At 37.2% G+C, this 19510-nt stretch overlaps 1 long non-coding RNA gene across 1 annotated transcript in view; it reads left to right on the forward strand.

Moving 5' to 3' along the window:
• The first annotated feature begins 1089 nt into the window (after positions 1-1089).
• LOC122889206 overlaps positions 1090-19510 on the forward strand; it is a 308930-nt gene continuing 290509 nt past the window's right edge. Inside the window, exons 1-2 of the long non-coding RNA XR_006380843.1 lie at positions 1090-1142; positions 9759-9866. This is a non-coding gene — a long non-coding RNA (uncharacterized LOC122889206). The remainder of the gene's footprint in view (positions 1143-9758; positions 9867-19510) is intronic.

Genomic DNA, 19510 nt, shown 5'->3' on the forward strand with positions numbered 1-19510 from the left:
CAAATCCCCTTAAACTGAGCTACAGCGTATGCATCCATGTCTGCTGAATAGCAGGGCATTGTGATGACGGCTAATGCAGCTTTCAGGTCTAATATAACCTTTGTTGTTTTTATTCTTCTTCAGAGTCATGGGAACAGAAGTATTAACCTAATTTCTCCTTGTTTGCCTAGATCATACGATGTAAAGTTACAGATCAGTTTTGGCTATGTTTTAGGGAAGATTATATGAAACAGAGAAGCAGAGGCAGTCAATCTGCAGTGAGGATAATGTCAAAAGAGCAGAGAAGAGCAATGAAGAAATATGATAGGGAGTCTTAGGGAGTCTGAGGTCTTGCTCTATTACTCTCCTATGGATGCATCAACAAAATCGTCAGACATATTCTTCCTCTGTTACCTTAGGCATCTTTTTGAGCAAGTGACACTCAACCCAATTGGGCTATCATGGGAGAGGAAAGAAATCACCTAAACTGGACTGTATACACTTGCTTGGAGAAGGTACCACATGTAATGGTCTTGGGCACTGGTTTAAGCCTGACACAATAATAGGTGCTGAGTAAATACCTCTTGAATGAATAAGTGATCATTTCATATGTAGCAGTACATAAGGGTAGAAGTGGTGGAAATGATTGAAGTGGTACACGAATTGCCTGGAGGGCAACTGCCATTCTATGAGGAGGCATATCAAGCACAGATACTTGAAAACCTATAGAGAGACAATGTAATATGGTGGTTCAGGGCATGTGTGTTAGAACCAGACTCAAATTGAACCCCATCTTTACGATTTGCAAGTATATGATCTTAGAAAGGTAAGTAACCCCTCAAGGTCTCAATTTCCTCATTTGTGAAATGAAAATAATTAAAGCATCTACCTCAGATAATCTTTTTGAAGATTACATGAACTAAAAATTAATATATGTGTGCTTAGAACAGTGCCTGGATAAAGTAACCACTTTATGAGGGTTAACTGTTACTTTGAAAACTTTCATGCCTATTACTAAATATTTAAACAACAGTACTAATCAACAAGTTTTGCATTATTCTATTTTTTTTTTCATGTCCATTTGTCCTGTCTTTCAGAACGATTTCTATAGTGTTGAGCAACAAAGAAGATAGGAAAGGATCTCTGAGACTGTCACTGTCCAGGTAAGGGATCAAGGCCCAGAGCTAGCAAGGGAGTTGTCCGAGAGTATGTCTCTCAGGGCAGAACAAGGCCTAGAATCCATATCTTGCTTTATGTTATCCTCAAACATTATAACCAAAGAAAAGAATTAAAAGTGTTTGTATAATGGATACCCATCACTGAAATGCTATAATGTTTAGTATGGTACTTTAATGCTTGATTTTTTAAGCTCATGCTTGGCAATAGTAATCAAGAGTTATATCCCTCAGTAATTTTTAGGAGTTTTTGTGAAAAAAATTTTTTATACACATTAACTGTAGAAAAGCCTGAATTAAAAAAAAAAAAAGAAAAAGAAAAAAGAAAAGGCTGAAATTTTTTTTCTAGTTACACAACTTACAGAAAATTGATGAAGAATGTTTAGAGTAATGTAAAGGTCACTGTGACATCCCAGAACCTAAAAATATAGTTTTTATTAAAAACAAGCAGACAAAAAACCCAATTGGTTTTCTACAACCAAATATTGGGTACTCTAAGGAAAAATTCAGTTATAAAACAATTTTGAGCGCTGTTCAGGCTAATTATCATTATAATGTAAGCTGTTGCCTTTGTGGCCTGGCAGCATCCTCTAAACTGGACAGGTGTTTAGAGTTCATGCATGTCAGTGTGAGGCTTATCTTCAATAGCCACACCTCAGGAAAAGCAAACTTCCACTGTTTTTCCCTATTGTCTAAACTGTTAAGCAATTATAAATCCAAGACATTCATGTAGTTGAGAATAGTGTTTTTATCACCAATTCTATTTCTCTGTTTTTATAGTGCATATAAATCACAAAGTAAATACAGTTTTCTTTTGGAGATATTTCATACCTCAAAAATACATACTTAAGTTTAAAAGTTGGCACTAATCACTAAAGAACAACTGAGACTCAGGTTTCAAGGAAGTCATACAGGATTCCCTGAATTGAAAGAAAAAATTGTAATTTCTTTATGGTTTTAAAATTCTGAAACAGCAAGTTGGCCATGATTATTTAAATTTTAGCTCATAACAACTCTTTCAGTATTGAACTGAATATGTGTGAATATATATTCTATATGGTCCAGAAAAATGAAACTTACTGCCTAATTATCTTTTGTACTCTATATTTTTTTCAATAAGCCTTTCAGTTACATCACAAATTACTCTAATAACTTGCTGTAATCTTCAGAAATAAGTTTCATCAAGAAAATGTACTGAAAGAGAAGGTATACCATAATTCAACTATAACAAATCTCTCTAGAAAGAGATAAAAGTTTTGTTTTATCTGAAACACTTTAGTAACCTAAGAATCTTTTATTCTAAAAACTATGAAGAAATTAACTCATGTGACCAGTTTAATAGTAATATTTACTTATACAAAGAGAGAAGCCTTCCATTTTACCATTAGGAACTATAAAGAAAAACAATAAAAATATGAGAGCTGGTAGATACTGTGTTAACTGAGAAAGAAAAAAAAGAGCTTCTGTTAGGGCAAACCTCTTGATATGTTCAGTACTATTTTTCAAAAGAGTCTCTTTCAAATTTATTTTTGAAATCTCCTTCTCAAATACAATATTAATAGGAAGTACAGCTGAAGGAAAAGGGAAAAATGCCCTCCAGCTGACTATCAGATGTTTGAGAGTTTGTCCTCCCTATCATTCTGCTCTGTGGTGAATAGCATTGTTCAATAGTTGATAATATGGTATTTTCTAAGGACAAAGAAAAAGTGGGTTAAAGATGAGTTTCACATGTATCTGGATACTTGATTTCTATTTTAATCTAATGTGGAGATGTAGTGTTTACATATACTTAGGAGTGATTTTCTTAAAACTCTTCCCAGATTACATATGTTGCTGTACTTCAATGTGTTTATAAAAAATAGGAATTAAATTTCAACTTTAAATGAGTTTGAAGCTTCAATAGTTTCCACATAATAGAAGAGCTAGTTGGAAGATGATCTAGGTAAAGCTTTTAAACAATGGTCACTTCGTTCTTTTGAGGAAAAAATGTGGTTATATTAAATGGAAGATACATGTATTTTCTTTTAATTTAAGACTTCTATATTCAATACATAGGCTGATTATTTCTTTCCAGTTGCATGTAATTTTATTAACTGTGTAATTTTAAATAATGTTTATAAAATGAATTGCATCAAATAGAAAGACTTGTTGAGGATCATTACTGTATAGACAGACAGGTAGTTTTAGTTTAAATCTCTAATGTTGCTTACAAGTTTCTAGTCCATCAAGCAATACACATGTGTTCTGTTTAACAAATCTGCTGCAGAATAATTACAACTTGTTGGTGGAGATCTTAAACAATTATAAGGGATCGTCTCCTTAATACTTCAATTTTATTTAAGAGAAAATTAAAATTACCCCAGAATGATATTTGTGTCTCACTTAATTTAATTAAAATGTTCTATTTCTTCTACAAGAATAAAATGAGGCACTTGTTCAATCCTGAAATTCTTAGATTCATTGAAAACAAAGTTACCATCTCTACCTAAAAGCCCTTCTTACATTTATGGGTGAGCATTAATGGATAATGTAAATAAACAGATGTACTTACCTGGAATTAAAGTTGAAAGCACCGAAAATGCTTGAGAAAGTTTCAACAGATATAAAAGAAACTCAAACAGCAGCATCCACTGCCACCGGCTCAGGCTTTTTGGCTTCACGAGCGGCAGCAATACCAGTTCTGGCCCAGTACCCTTGTGTTATGTAACATCTTATTAATATTAGCCATCAAACTGCTACCAAGCTGGTGAGGCACTAGAGGGCAAGAGTGTCACATGCAAGACCCGTCGCCAAGGGACAGGCTTTGGTACCACTTCGGGAAGACAGATGCTAACTAAGCTGATAAATAACACGATGCCTGAACGCAACAGCGAACTTGTAATGTTCCTCAAAGAATATTTTAAATGTCAATTTTCTGCCTAGCTGCAGAGTTAAAGGTTAATAAATATGCATAAGCAAATAACCACACCATGCAAAACTTTCGGGATTATATTTATAAACCTACAGTCATCCGGGAGGCTATTTTTTCCATTGTCTAAATAAACTTATTTAAAACACAAGAGGAAAGGCTAATTAAATAATAACTAGTGACGGTTTCAGGACCCCTTCAAACCGCGAGAAACTTGTCCTGATCGAGAGTGCGCATTCTGGAGTCCGCCTTCCGAGCCCCCGGGGTCGGGTTCCTGGGCGAGGACCGGCCCCGTCCGTCTTCCACGGTGATTACCTCGGGCTGCAGGCGTCCGTGGGATCCTCCTTCCCAGGGTGCTCGGCCTCAGCGACTCCCGGGGGCAGCCCCGCGGTCCGGGTGGCGTTTGGAGGGGACGAGGCGGACGGCCCTTCCTCTCCCGCCCCGGGGCCCCGCGGACGCCTTCGGTGGGCTACCGGGGCTGGTCCAGAGCGCGGGCGGCGCCCGGCAGGCAGTGGCTGCGGGGCGAGCGCTGCGGGCGCGCCGGGGACTCGTGCGCTCGCTCCGACGCGCACCGCGTCCCCGGGACCCGCCCGGCCGCGCCGCCGCCGCCGTCCTCCCGCCGCCTCCCAGCTCCCGGCCCGCGCGCGCGCCCGGCTGGGGAAGGGGTGGGGACGGGGGCGGGAGCAGGGGTCTGGAGGAGCCTCCATCCGCCCGGCTCGCGGCCAGCCAGGGTCTACCCTGAGGATCCGCCAGCCCCGGCCTCTGCCTGGTGACCCCGGGCGTCCCGCCCCGGCCGGCGCGTTCCGACGGCCGCTGCTAGCAGAAGGTGGGGGCCGCCAAGGATGATACAGGTCGCGCCGCCTGGGAAGTGGCTGCATCGTTCCCTCTGGTCTTGCTCCTGCTGGTGGTCGTGGTGACACGACCTGGCAGCAAGTGGCGGGCGGCTTCCGGGTTGTAAACCAGAGTTGTTGCCTCTGTTTGCCGGCTTTCCCAAAGACCAAGTGCTCCAGTTCCTGAAGACAAGTGGAAGACCAACGGTGGAAGCGACGTTTTGGATACAAGGTGTGAGGTTGCACTCCTTCAAAACTTAAGTCGAGAATCGAATGATTTTTTTTTTAAAATCATATTTTGACCCACTAACATAGCATATGTGAGAGTTTAACAAGTCGGGGAGGTTGGGGCTTCTAATGATAACTTGTAGTGGCTGTCTGTGGTCTTTTGTCCCAACTACTCACACCTGTTTATGGAAGCAGTACACCTGTTATTTTGGAGGTTCCAACAACACAGTCTCACCCTTTAGCCCATTGGCTTCAGATCAATAGCTACTCTCACTCATTGGGTGACCCAAGGCTCAAGTCTCACCATTGGAGGTGTTGTGTACTCCCGGTAGCTGGGATTAGTTTACAGAAAAGTATGTGACCGAACCCGGCCAATCAGAGACAAAAAGCCACCGTCCTAGGATTTTTTTTTTGGCCACCACCTCCCACCCCCCACTTAAGGAAGTAGACTCTCTTCTAAGCAGTCTTTGCAGAATGATGTGTGAGGTTGGAACTTCTTGTATCAGCATATGAAGTTTGAGAATGAAGCTAATACTCAGGGAGGCATGCCTGGGAGTTGGAGGAAAGTTAAACCACAGATGGGGAATATTTGAGCTCAGAGTCCAGCTATGGCTGAAACAAGATCTTACCTTGTTTTTCAGTATTCAAATATGAATCAGTAGTTTGCTTTGAAGCACCTTGAGTTGAAATTTTTGTCCATTGGAATTGAAAGACCCAAATAAATGATACAGGAATTAAACACTTTGACCATTTGTTAACTTTTTGAGGGCATTTGGATATTGTAGAGCAAGACCTTTGATTAGATCCCAGTGTCCTGAAAGAGTTAGTTTGGAATTTTAAAAAGCTGGGAAAGTTGCATATTCTTTTTGCTCTACATGATGGAGGTTATAGAAGTGTCTGAAACTATTACTTCTTTTGGAAGACTACAAAAATGTCAAGATGGTAAAAATCTCTGGCCAAATGACATGTACTAAATGGTTTATTTATTTATTTTTTTAGCTGGTGCCCCTTGCCCCTGCTTGGTGCCATTCAGCAATTTTAAGAACCTGGGTTTATTGTTTTACACTCCTTTCAAGAGAGCCTGCTCTGTTATCCATATGATATGTTGTCCATATCATACATTCATCATTTCAATCATAAAAAAAAATAGAACATTTATGACATGGCTGTGGGAGGATGGTAATATTTTAAAAAGAAAAGCAAAGCAGGAAACTTCTCTGCCCTTCAGGGTACTCATGCGGGAATAGGAGGCCATACTCTTCTACAAGATTTTAGGAAACAGACAAGATTCATGAGTCCATACATGCTGAATGGCATTCACTTCTTTCTTCTTCTATCTTCCATGTACAAAAATAAACAAACCAAAAAATAGAAAACCTCTTTTACAGAATAAGATACTCAGTATTTTTAATGACTGTATTCTGGCATTTTCTTTAGCTGGATGTGACAGAGGCACAATTGAGTTTCCTGATGCTTTGGGAAGAACTGCTACTTCCAGTTCGTGGATGACGGGTACTTCCAGCCATCCATCTGAAAGTGCCAACTTTTCCTAGGAGATAGATCCCATAGCCGTATTTCAGAAATTTCTATCTGTGCACCTGGAAAATTTAGGCCAGTGTTTTAGCAGATTGATATGCCACTTATATCCCCTTTCTCTTTACTTGCCCAGCAGACAGGTAAAGATAGAACAGATAGCTCTGTCAACCATTGCCCCTCTAGCCTTTCCTTCTTATCTTCTTTCTCTAACCCAAGAATATTAAGGCCAGGGAACAGTTTTTCCTCCAGACTGGTATTCCATTTAGTGTAACAAGAGTTATAGATAGACAATCGAGAACCTGAGACAGTGGGTGAGGCAGAGGTGAAGAAAACAATGTAGTCCAGGGCCTCACATTTCTGAAGCATCTCAAGTTAAATTATCTCCAGATGAGGTGATACTGTATTTTTGAATGTGACAAATGTGCTAGTTTATACTTTAAGGATATACCACAGTTTTTGTAACCCCTTTAGCTTATTACCTATTATTACTATTTACATACGTACTGGGAACCTAAAAAGAAAAAAAAAAAAAAAAGGAAGTTCAGGCTTCTAGCAGCCTCTGAGAAGCTTTGAGACAATGTGACATATTTTTTGTTAGATGCATAGCTTCAAATGCAAAAGGAAGAGTCTGTAAATTATGTATCTTAAGAAACCATTAAGAAGAGAAAAAGAACAAATCTAAACACTTTTGTAAATTGAAATAATTATTGTATTTAGTGACTTTGAAATAAGACTTTGAATCACAGTGATGTAGAGATTTTAAAAATTTTAATAGGTTAAAAATTATTTGTATATTTTGATAAGTCTTTGGCCTTCATCTAAATGCTTCTACGTGGAGGGTGATGGTTAAAGAAGAATTTTGGGAAAGGTCATTTCTATTTTCAGAGTTGTCTTCTATTTTTCAATGTCTAAATTAAAGCAATATATTATTCTCACTAGTTTCTAAAGATGTAGGGGTTTATAAAGAACACATCAGTACTTCTGGTCTGAAATAGCTAGTAAGTGTATTACTTTTCTTGAAAAATATTCAGCTTGAATTTATAGTGTAGTAATTAGTGACACTGTTAAGCTGAAGATAATGGAGTGAAGATTTCAAAGAAAACATGTTTCTAGCTGGGAACTGCTAACTCAGCTCAAGGAAGTGTACCCCAGTTCTACTGTCTTAAGAGATGTTAAAGTAAAAATAGATCAAAACCAAAAATCTCAGCAAAATGATTGGTTAGGAGGAAGCAAAGTGGAATCAGGTATTTGGCTTCTTGAAAACCACAGAAAAATCAGTTTTACTGGCTTCCAAGTCTCGTTGCAAACATTGCCTCTGAAAAGTATATAAGGTTGAGTTAGGGGGATGAAGATTTCATTTTCTATAACACTGCTTTAAAGCTTCATAGACTAGGTTGGAACAGTGGTTCTCAAACTTAAGTTTACATCAGAATCCTCTGGAGGGCCTACTAAATCACAGGTTGCTGGGCCCCATTCTCAGGTTCTGACTTAGTACAGGTGGGTGGGGCCTGAGAATTTGCATTTTTAACAAGTTCATACGTGATACAGATGCTATTTACCTGAGACCACACTTTACAACCCTCTGGTTTAGAACATTATTGAGAACACTGGTTGTCTTAAGTGGTCTGTAAGAATGAGCATTTATTATTATTATTATTATTAAAGGTTCATTTACTTTAGAAAGAGAGTGTATGTCCAAGTGGCAGGGAGGAGCAGAGGGAGGGGGGAGAGAAAGAATCCTCAAGCAGACTCCCCACTGAGTGCAGAGCCTAATGTGGGGTTTGATCCCAGGACCCTGAGATCATGACCTGAGCTGAAATCAAGAGTCAGATCCTTAACTGACTGAGCCACCAGGGTGCCTCTGAACACTTATTATTATATAAATTATTTGGTTTTCAAAAACAGTATCTGTTTTTATGTTAATCATAATAAATATACAATAGAGTCAGTATTTTAACTGGTTCTCCATACAATCAATTAAGTAAATTACCAAATAAAAAAATTTTTTTTAAAGTAAAATAGCAAAATTTGGAAACAGGTAAATGGCTGCAACACTCTTATGTCCTTGAGGGCTGCTTCCCTCACTGGTTCATTTTGTGTTTTCCACTGCCCTAGGTCCAGGGACTGTACAACTGTGGTCATTTAAAATACACTAAGGAAGAGAAAAAAAATTTCTTAGCCTAGTAGGTAATGTTTTACACTGTCCCCGATAAAGGAAATCATTTTATTTTATCCTGTCATTAAATGTTTTTTATTCTTGAGCCAAAGAATTCCTCTACTCATTATTTTCTATCAGTTCTATGTAATTTCAAATGCTTTGTCCTCAAAAAATAGTTTTTTCTCTTTGTGCAACTAGTTTAAGTTCTTAGGTGTGAGGCATAATGTTTGCAGAGTTAATTACAAGCCTAGGGTGATGACTGGCAGTATAAACATATTCGTATCTATAGGTTTAGCATACACTGTTGAAATAACTGTTGTTTTGTTCCACCTTATATGGGGAAATACAAGTAATCATCAGATTGTAGAACATGCTCTGTTGAGTCTTTGAAGCTATTCTTAATATTCAGGCAGGACCAAACTTCATTAAGGTGTTTCTTTGAACTTGCTTGCAACATTAAAACATCGTTTTATAGTTTGGCCTCATGCCATGTAGTACCAGACAGATTCATTGTGAGAATAAAGTGGGTGATTCTGTTCTCAAATTGTGTGAAAACAGGCTTCATAAAGAACTCAGAATATATTCCCTTCCATCTCAGTATGCTATTTCTCCATTATATCTGATCCTTGGATTTCAAGAGGTTGAAGAAAATAATAAATATTCAAGGAGTAAGAGGTGTATGAGTTAATTTTGTTTTGTTCCTCTGAAAGTATGTCTTTGAAATAGTGATATGAGAAGTTGTTAGAGAAAAAAGAAATGGTAGAGAAAATTAAGATGCCCTGTACAAATGGATTGACAAATCCAATATTCTTAGGCTGGAGGCTTTTTGACTGACTTCACCACCAAACATTGGAATTAGAGAACTGTGAGTAGAAAAAATGAAAATTTAATTGGTAAAGGGAAAATTTGTGCATACAGTTTTTTTTTTTTTTTTAAACCCTCAGACATGAACAAGTGCCCTCAGTGGTATAGAAGAAATGGAAATGGAAACTCTGCTCACCTGGCATTAAATTTAAATGTTTCTCAGCATGTTTGGCATTTGGAGCAAAAAGGTAATAGATGCTCTCCTTCAGTTTTCTTAAAATCAAACTTCAAATCAAACATATAGATGAATGAAATTACAGGAACTTACTGGTTAAGTTCAAAGTATTTTTCTCCAAAGTCTCATTTTAATTGCTGGGATTCATGATCATTTTATTTTTCTTCTGTAGGATACAATGCAGTTTTCTCACAAAAATAAATAAGTGTTGCTTGGACAAATGAATCCAAATCTGAAAATGTTCTTTTTTCTTTTTTAAAGATTTTATTTGTTTATTTGACAGAGAGGGAGATCACAAGTAGGCAGAGAGGCAGGCAGAGAGAAAGGGGGAAGCAGGCTCCCTGCTGAGCAGAGAGCCCGATGCGGAACTCCATCCCAGGACCCTGGGATCATGAACTGAGCCGAAGGAAGAGGCTTAACCTACTGAGCCACCCAGGCGCCCCGAAAATGTTCTTTTTTCTTAAGCCATTTATGTAAAGTATAAGAGTTAACTTTTGAAAGATTCCGTTGGTCATTGTGCCTGTACTTTTATATTTCAATTATATGTTTAGAACTTAAAATGTAATAGCTTTGTATTTACACACAAAAAATTTTTAAACTTAGTTAAAGGGCTTGGGGTGGTAACAAATATTTTTCATTCAAGCTTCACTTCTCTGGGAGCAACAGTTTTCTGGCTCTTAAGAATCTTAACTGTAGGGGCGCCTGGGTGGCTCAGTGGGTCAAGCCGCTGCCTTCGGCTCAGGTCATGATCTCAGGGTCCTGGGATCGAGCCCCACATCGGACTCTCTGCTCAGCAGGGAGCCTGCTTCGTCCTCTCTCGCTGCCTGCCTCTCTGCCTGCTTGTGATCTCTCTCTGTCAAATAAATAAATAAAATTTAAAAAAAAAAAAGAAAGAATCTTAACTGTAACTCAATATTGAAAACTGTTGTTTTTCAGTATATGATAGAATTTAAACCAAACAAAGCCAGTAAAACCATATCAATTCAATTTGTAATACTTTACAAATAATAAACGATATATTATCATTCCTTTACATCAGACTTGATCATTTTATGTATATATCTATCTGTGTCTGTTTTACAAATCCTTTACCTAAGAACTTAGCCATTTTGACAAGTAGTAATAATAGAATCTCTGCACAGTAATAGCAACAGAGATGCCGATGAGACAGAAAACATGACAAGCACTTGCTGCAGCTTGGGGCTTTGTATATGCTGTGTCGTGTAATCTGTATGAGAGCTCAACAAAGTATCATTATAATTCTGTAGAAGTCGAATTATAATTGTGTAGAAGTCGAAAACCAGGTTTAGGAAGTATAAGTCATGTTCCAGAGTCTATCCACTGATGGTGGATGACCTTTAAAGCTGGTTGGTTATAGGGTGGGAGGAGAGAAAAATGAAAAAAAAAAGATGATAGGCAGAAATTTAATTCCAAAACTCATGCTCATTGCATTATATTGTGATGCTTTCCCAATGAATTCGTTATGTTTAGACCATCAACAAGTATATATGGGGTGTCTACGTACGTGTATATAATGTGCTGCAGAAATATAGGAGTGAGCTAGACCCTGACATCTTGATTTTCACATTATTATTACACAGCTCTTATTTCACACTTAATTTAATTACATTACTTAACAATTATCAGTTACTAGTATAAGTCCACAATGAAACATACTGGGTAATCAGAGTGAATATCAAACAGTATGACTGAGTCTGGGGAGGAGTGAGGGCATGTAAAGGATTGCAGAAACTTACCTCTGAGACAGATCTTTAGTGAGTCATGACACTTGGCCCAATTTCTTTCTTTAGTTCTCCAGAAACAAAACAAAACAAAACAAAACAAAAAAACCCACAGCCACAGCCATAGTGGGTCTAGGGTACTAGAGAGTGAAGGGTGGAGAGTATATGTGAAAGAGTTTAATTTTAAGCCTAGCAATAGCCTATTTTGGAAAGGTCTCAGTGTTTGCAACCATCACATTTCTGAAGGACTGGATTCACTTTGTAACTAATAATTTTCTTGACTTAACAAATTCTCTTTGGAGTCACATTCCAATGTTAAAGCTCTTCTAGTGGGACAGGACCCTTTAGTAAACTGCTATCTCTCTCTGTCTGGCCTGCCTTCCCTTCTTCTCTTCTCTCCTTCTTTTCATCAGTCCTTTTGGTTGAGGCTATCTCAAACACAGCAAAGGGACCAAAACAAGAATCTGTCAATTATCTGATATTTCCATATTTCTGGAACTTAACCAGCATCTCATCTAGCTTTTGTTCAAATGCTTAATATCTTGCATTTTTATTCTTCAATGAAATTGATTTCTTGACATTATGGTGTAGCAGAATCTATGTAGAGGTATATGACCTGTGCATTAGCTTGGCCTGTGCCATTTGCCAGTTACTGAATTTTAAGCCAGTCACTTAACTCGACCTGCTAAGTGAGAAGAATGGACACTCTTTGAGAAAACTGAGAATAAAATACAATATGTGAGAAAGTCTTATGGAAATGGCAAAAGGTTATACAAATATATACTTTTTTAAAATGAGGTTATCTGGTTAATGGTGTTTATAGGAATGAAAGCTGTAAGACTGTCTTGAATTGATTTACTTGAGAATTAAATCTTGGGGTACTAGTTAATTGAGCATGATTTTCTATTCAAAACTTTTCTTCCTTTAACAGAATTTAATTTCTATTCTAATAATCAAACTACAAATTATAATCAGAGAATGTCATCTGACTGTTTACTAATCTTACCAGATGCTGTCTTGTTCCTTATTTCACGGATTGCCACAGAAGTTCTGACTGGAAGTTCTCTGGTTGGAAGGCAGTCTGCTAGTTGTCTCCCAAAATTTACTCTCTCCTTCTTCCACAATAATCACATTGGTATTAGGACACATGGCAATCTGGGGTAAAAAAGTCTGCATCTTCCAACTAGATGTCATTCAGCTTTAGCTAATGGGATACAAGAGGGAAGATTGTGTGATTATGTCTGAGAACCTTCCTGTAGTAGACAGAGGAGAGAAGCCCTTATTATCTTTGTCTCCTGTTGCTCAGGAGACCTCTCCCTGTATCCTCTCCCTCCCTGTGAGAGCGGGCAGGATCAGTGATGTGCTGTAAACCAGTAAACTATGACAGAGGTGGCAGGATGTTATTCTCATGTGTAGGTGATGTCCTGAGTCGACTTAGAAATGGATTCTTCCCCACTTCGCCCCCAGATGAGAATGCTGTTCAGCCAATATCTTTGTAACAGCAGTGTGCAACCCTAAGCAAAGGAACTATAAGGCTGTGTCTGTATTCCTGACCCAAGGAAACTGTAAGATAACAAATATCTGTGTTTAAGGTGGTAAGTTGATGGTAATTTGTATGGAATAGATGAATAATATACTCCTTCAGAGACCGCCGACACGACACAAACTCTTTGCCCTCTTTTTCTTTTTCATCTCCTCCATTGTATTGCCTAAAACTCAGCTACAACTTTACTTTACTTTACTTTTACTTTACTTTACTTTACTGGGCCAAGGGGTTGAGGGCCACACTTTTGGGATGGTGGAAACTTGAATTAGATAAGGTTTATGTTCCTTGTGGGGAGAGGGGATATTTATGTGAGCATAACCATTTATCTTGTTTGGGCCATTATTTTGTCTTTTCTACTTTTTTTTATCATTTAATGCTGAAGTTTTCCAAATAATTCTCTAAGTATGACTAACCGGAATTTGTTTCAGTTTACTCTTTACTACTGTAAGTATTCAAGTTTAATTATACAGAAGAAGAATTATCATTCATTGCTTTACACACAGAGACTGTAACCATTAGCATTTGGTGTGTTTCTCTTTAGTATTTTAATCTAACGTTTTGTAAAAGAAGACCTCTATAGCAAATATTTGTGATATTTAAATGTCATGACTTCTCTGTCATTAAGATTAAAGTGTACTGAAATTACTTTAAAACATCTGTTTGCAATGTAAAAAATCCAATCAAATAAGCATGTGGCATGAAAGAGAAAATATCCTATCCACTATTCTCATTAAATTTAAGCTTTTATTTTTTAAAAAAGTCAACTTAGGCCATCTATTTTTGTGTTCAGAAATGTCACCTCAATAACTAAACAGATAGGTTGGATTCCCAGTCTTTGACTGTTGATATAGAAGTTTATTTTGGGTACCTAACCTATCTAGATTATTTTTGTTTCATTCACTGATGAATCTCAGATCATTGCTTAACTTCAGGCATATATAAGTTGTGCTTTTGCTAATCTTTTCACACGCTTTATATAGTTCCCTCCTCCACACCTTTACTCAACTCTCCAGCTGTACTGATATCACCTGCTTTGCACTTCACCTAAATGGACCTTTCCTATACAGTTCAGTTGAACCCTCAACTTCTTTATGGAATGTCTCTTAGATCAGGTTAGACCTCTATGATTTCTCTATCCCCAACCCAGATCATTCCCTCTCCACACCAATCAGATAACATTAAGAACCTGCTACTTTCTTATTTATAATAAGATTTTCTTATTGCCACTTATGCTTTGCTGGTCCGCACAGAGTAGAGATTTAGTAGCGTTTTTGTTGGACAGTTAGCCGATAAATAATTTAGTAACATTTTTCTTGGACAGTTAGCCCAAACACTATTAACAGCTGTATTTTCCATTTATTAAATAAATAAATATTTATTTATTTAAATAAAGATTTTATTTATTTATTTATTTAGAGAAAGAACAAGGGCGGGGGAGGGGTTGAGGGAGAGGGGGAGAGAGAGAATCTCAAGCAGATTCCATGCTGAACTTGGAGTCTGATGTGGGGCTCCATCCCACAACCCTGAGATCATGCCCTCAGCCAAAATCAAGAGTTGGGCACCCAACTGACTGAGCAACCCAGATGCCCTATGTAAGATTATTTTCAATCAGAGGTCTATGAACTTATTTCATACATGGGAAAAATTTAAGAACAATATATGAAATGAGGAAACAAGCCAAAATTTTGGAATTTTATAGCAACCTCACTTTCTGAACTGAAGTCACGTTAAGAAGGTATGGCTTGGCTCTGGTCATTGTGTTTCATGTACACTGTCCTCGATGTGAGCAAATCTATCCATGTACTCTTGCTTTGTTTCCTTTGGAAATGAGGAAAACTCAGTACAATGATGTGAGGAGTACAACGTGGCATTTAAAAAAATGATAATTTGTCAAGACTCTCCAATTCAAGATGAAAGTGTCAATTAACACTCAGAAGCTTTCATGTTCAAGAGCACTTCACAGAAAATAGGTAACCAAATTGAGGTGCTCCTCTTCTGAAATGCTTCCAAGGTATTTAGCTGTGCTCTTATACATACAGGAGCACTCATGGCAAGATACCATGACACGCGTGTCAGTGTATTATTGACCCTTGAACAACATGGGTTTGAATTGTACAGGTCCATATATACAAAATTTTTTAAATAATGCAGTACTATAAATGTGTTTTCACTTCCTTATGATTTTCTTAATAACATTCTCTTTTTTTCTAGCTTACTTTATTGTAAGAATATAATATATAATATGTATAACATACAAAATATTTATTAATCCGCTCTTTATGTCGTCAGTAAAGCTTCAGGTCAGTAGTAGGGTACTAGTTAAATTTAATTGAAGTCAGAAGTTATATACAGATCTTCAACTGCACAGGGTTTCGGTGCCTTTTCACCCCTGTATTTTCAAGGGTCAACTGTACTTAATGGAGTGAGATGTAATTTTTTTAATTTAGCAAATTAAATCCTCAAATTATTTTAGAGACTTTTTAAAACACTGAAGTGGATTTCCTAATTAGAAAATTCAAATATAAATGGGATGATAAAAGGTGATTTATGGTTTGCAAAATCTTTTGTAATGAATTTCATTAAATTCTTAGATGATTCATTATATTACCTACAAGTGAAGCAGAGGTTCAAGGTGTAGTCTTTTTTTTTTTTTTTTTTAAAGATTTTGTTTATTTATTTGACAGAGATCACAAGTAGGCAGAGGCAGGCAGAGAAAGAAAGGAGTAAGAAGACTTCCCACTGAGCAGAGAGCCCAGTGTGGGGCTCAATCCCAGGACCCAGGGATCATGACCTGAGCCGAAGGCAGAGGCTTTAACCCACTGAGCCACCCAGCTCCCTCCAAGGTGTAGTCTTTAAGATGTTCAAGTTAGTGATAGAATGAAACCTTCAACTCTGATTCTTTAACTCCTTTAAATTAAACTTCTCTCATTCTTGTGAAAAGGAAATTTTATTTGTGGTGGTCAGTGTTCTAAATCCATACCAGGTAATTAGCTTAAAGAATAGAAAGCACTTTATAACTTTTATTTCAAGAAGTTGATAATTATCCTAAATTGAACAACTATTTTCTTTCCCACTTTCTGGGGAAAAAAAATGAAATTTTCTACAATGTTTTTTACATTTGGCACAATTTTATTTTTTATTTATTTATTTTTTAAAAGATTTTATTTATTTGACAGACAGAGATCACAAGTAGGCAGAGAGGCAGGCAGAGAGAGGAGGAAGTGAGCTCCCTGCTGAGCAGAGAGCCTGATGCAATGCGGGGCTCCATCCCAGGACCCTGGGATCATGACCTGAGCGGAAGGCAGAGGCTTTAACCCACTGAGCCACCCAGGCGCCCCATTTGGCACAATTTTAGATTTAGTTGCTTTTCTGCTTGATCAAGGTAGAATGGGTAAAGGATATTCCCTCTAGGAGGTTAAAGTGGAAAGCTGGTGAACGGTGGAAAAGTTTATCTTTTCTTCTTCCTTAGCAAGTTGCTTTGTAAATTTGATGAACAAGTCCAGATTTTATTTTGTTGCAGTTTTATTTACTAAGCTTCTATGTAAGGTAAAATAGTCCAGGGGTTTGTCATTTTAAGAATAATTTCCAATTTCAGAGAGATGCAGCACTTCTTTTTTTTGTTTTTAAACCAGACCACATTTAACGATGGTAAATCAAGTGCTACCTCAGGTGTTCCCAGGGTAGATTTTTTTCAAGGTGATGGTGTCCTTGTAACTCTAACCACCAGTCAGTGGTTTTGTTCCAACCAAAGGGTCATGTTTTGAGTTTCCATTTATATCTTTGACCAGAAAGCACATATCAGATCTTAGTCATCCCTCTCTATAGCCAGAACCAGAGTAATATGGAAATAGTCAAAGTGATCTCAGTGTAGCTAATTAGGTACTCTCAGGAAGAAAGGATGACATTTCTAATAGTAATTTCTATAAATCAAGGTCAGTGGACTCAGTGGACACTTTGGATTGATAATTCCAAATATTTGCACAATGGGGCGCTTGGACAGCTCAGTGGGTTAGCCTCTGCCTTTGGCTCAGGTCATGATCTCAGGATCCTGGCATCAAGTACCTTATTGGGTGCTCTGCTCAGCAGGGACCCTGCTTCCTTCTTTCTCTCTGCCTGCCTCTCTGCCTACTTGTGATCTCTGTCTGTCAAATAAATAAATAAAATCTTTTAAAAAAAAGTCAAAGATGTTGTGGTATAGCAGAAACAGCATTTAACTTGGAGTCAAGGGCCCTGAGTTCTGCCCATTTATTCATGTGTTTCTCAAACAGACTCTCTGAATCTGTGAATCATTGGGAATATTTGCTAAAATGCAGATGCCCCAAATTCTGCCCACATCTATTAATAGTCTTTAATGATGGCATATTGGGAAGCTGCATTTTATCAATCACCTGAAATGATTCTTATGTACTCTGAAGTTCAGTATTCTCTGTTCCTATTTCTGTTTTTGAAATTTTCCTTATCCTCAAAATGAAAACAAAATATTTCAGAATTTTAAGTTTAATGTATTCCCTAGCTCTGTTGATTCCTTTCATCCTTAAATACCATGATTTGGGGCATGAAATTTGTTTTGTTTAAAATATTATCACCTGGGCACCTGGGTGGCTCAGTGGGTTAAAGCTTCTGCTTTCGGCTCAGGTTATGATCCCAGGGTCCTGGGGTCGAGCCCCACATTGGGCTCTCTGCTCAGCAGGGAGTCTGCTTCCCCCTCTCTCTCTGCCTGCCTCTCAGCCTACTTGTGATCTCTCTCTGTCAAATAAATAAATAAAAATCTTAAAAAAAATAAAATATTATCACCTGTATCAATGAAAAAAATTATAATCTATAAATACAGTTAATGATTATCCTTAACACATCATAGCCATCTTTTACTTATTTGTGAAATTTTTTATCTAAAATTTCAGAATTTAGTGTTGTGTGATTTCACTTGTTCTTGATCTTAGCACACAAAGAAAAATATTTCTTCCCATAAAAAATACAGTATTAGTGTTATGTTACGCCCTTAAAAGAAGTTGTATGAGGGAGATGCTCACACAATTTTAATGACCGCACTGCTAACAAATCCTGTAATGATTCTACAGTCAGGGTTTATTTCAGCAAGATTTTGGTACTGAAGAAAAACACTGAAAATAAAACTGGAATGATTGAAAGGCTTTGAAGAGGGATGAAGAGAATAATAAAGTGAAATTATTGAGTGAGGTACTAAAATCAGAGATGATGATGAATTTTTACTCCTTTGTAAGTAATACAAGCTTCATAAGGGCAGCAGATTCTTATAAAATTCCTCTGAGTAGCATTTTAGCTTTTTTTTTTTTTTTTAAATTACTGCTCCTTATTAACATTTTTAAAGCCTCCCGTGGTATCCTGACTGAATTGCAGGAGGAAAATACATAATTCCTTTCTAAAAATAAGGAAACTATGGTGTGAAAGAATTTATTTTTTTAATGCACAGGAAGAAAGGGCCATATAGACCTGAACTCAAGTATGCTCTATGTGGTTATCTAAGATAATATTAGAGGCCTGGGACCAATCATGCTGTGTTTTCCTGTTCCCATGCCCCAAATATCTGCATATGTCGTATGATAAAAGTTTTACACTGAAAAGATCATATTTAAATTTTTCATCAAAGATAATATTAATGGGAAAAGAATAAAAACAGGACATTCAGCCTGATGGCTTTAGCAGGAGCAGGAAGAAAGAATGTAATGACTTTTGTTTGGGAAATAATGTGATATATGTAGATTAGCCATTTGTAAAAAAGACTGGCTGAACATTAATCTCCCTTTTCCCTCTATCATTATGGTACTCTCACAACCTGGACTCCTGACCTTGGGTTAGATTTGCAATTTTAGCTTTAGTAATTGGCTTTCTATTTAGAAGGAAATTATTTATCTTTTTTTTCAAAATTTTGTTTAAATTCCAGTTAGTTAACATATAGTGTAATATTAGTTTCAGGAATAGAATTTAGTTTTCTTATCCCTAAAGTACATTGTTAAAATAATAAAGAACTTAAATGAAGACCATGTATATGTATGTATACACACACACACACACACACACACACATATGAACATTTCAAGGTGTATTTACCACTGCTTAAATATTGGCTTGTAACAACCAATTGAAAAAAATCACAGCTCTAGAGTTGTCATAATGTCAGATGTTAGTAGCATTTGTTCTTGAAAGTAGATAAATAATTAAAAATATTTGTAAGAACGCATAACATTGCAAAAATCAAACAGATTTGAGGTAACTTCTCCAATCGGCCCAATCTATGTGACCCCTTTATTAGACACATTACATTGTTCAGCATGTGCCTTCTGTGATGTATTTTCTTTGAATCCTCCTCATAATAGCTTTAAAACAGATAAC

Source organism: Neovison vison, chromosome 11 (genome assembly GCF_020171115.1).
Source record: "Neovison vison isolate M4711 chromosome 11, ASM_NN_V1, whole genome shotgun sequence".
NCBI lineage: Eukaryota > Metazoa > Chordata > Mammalia > Carnivora > Mustelidae > Neogale > Neogale vison.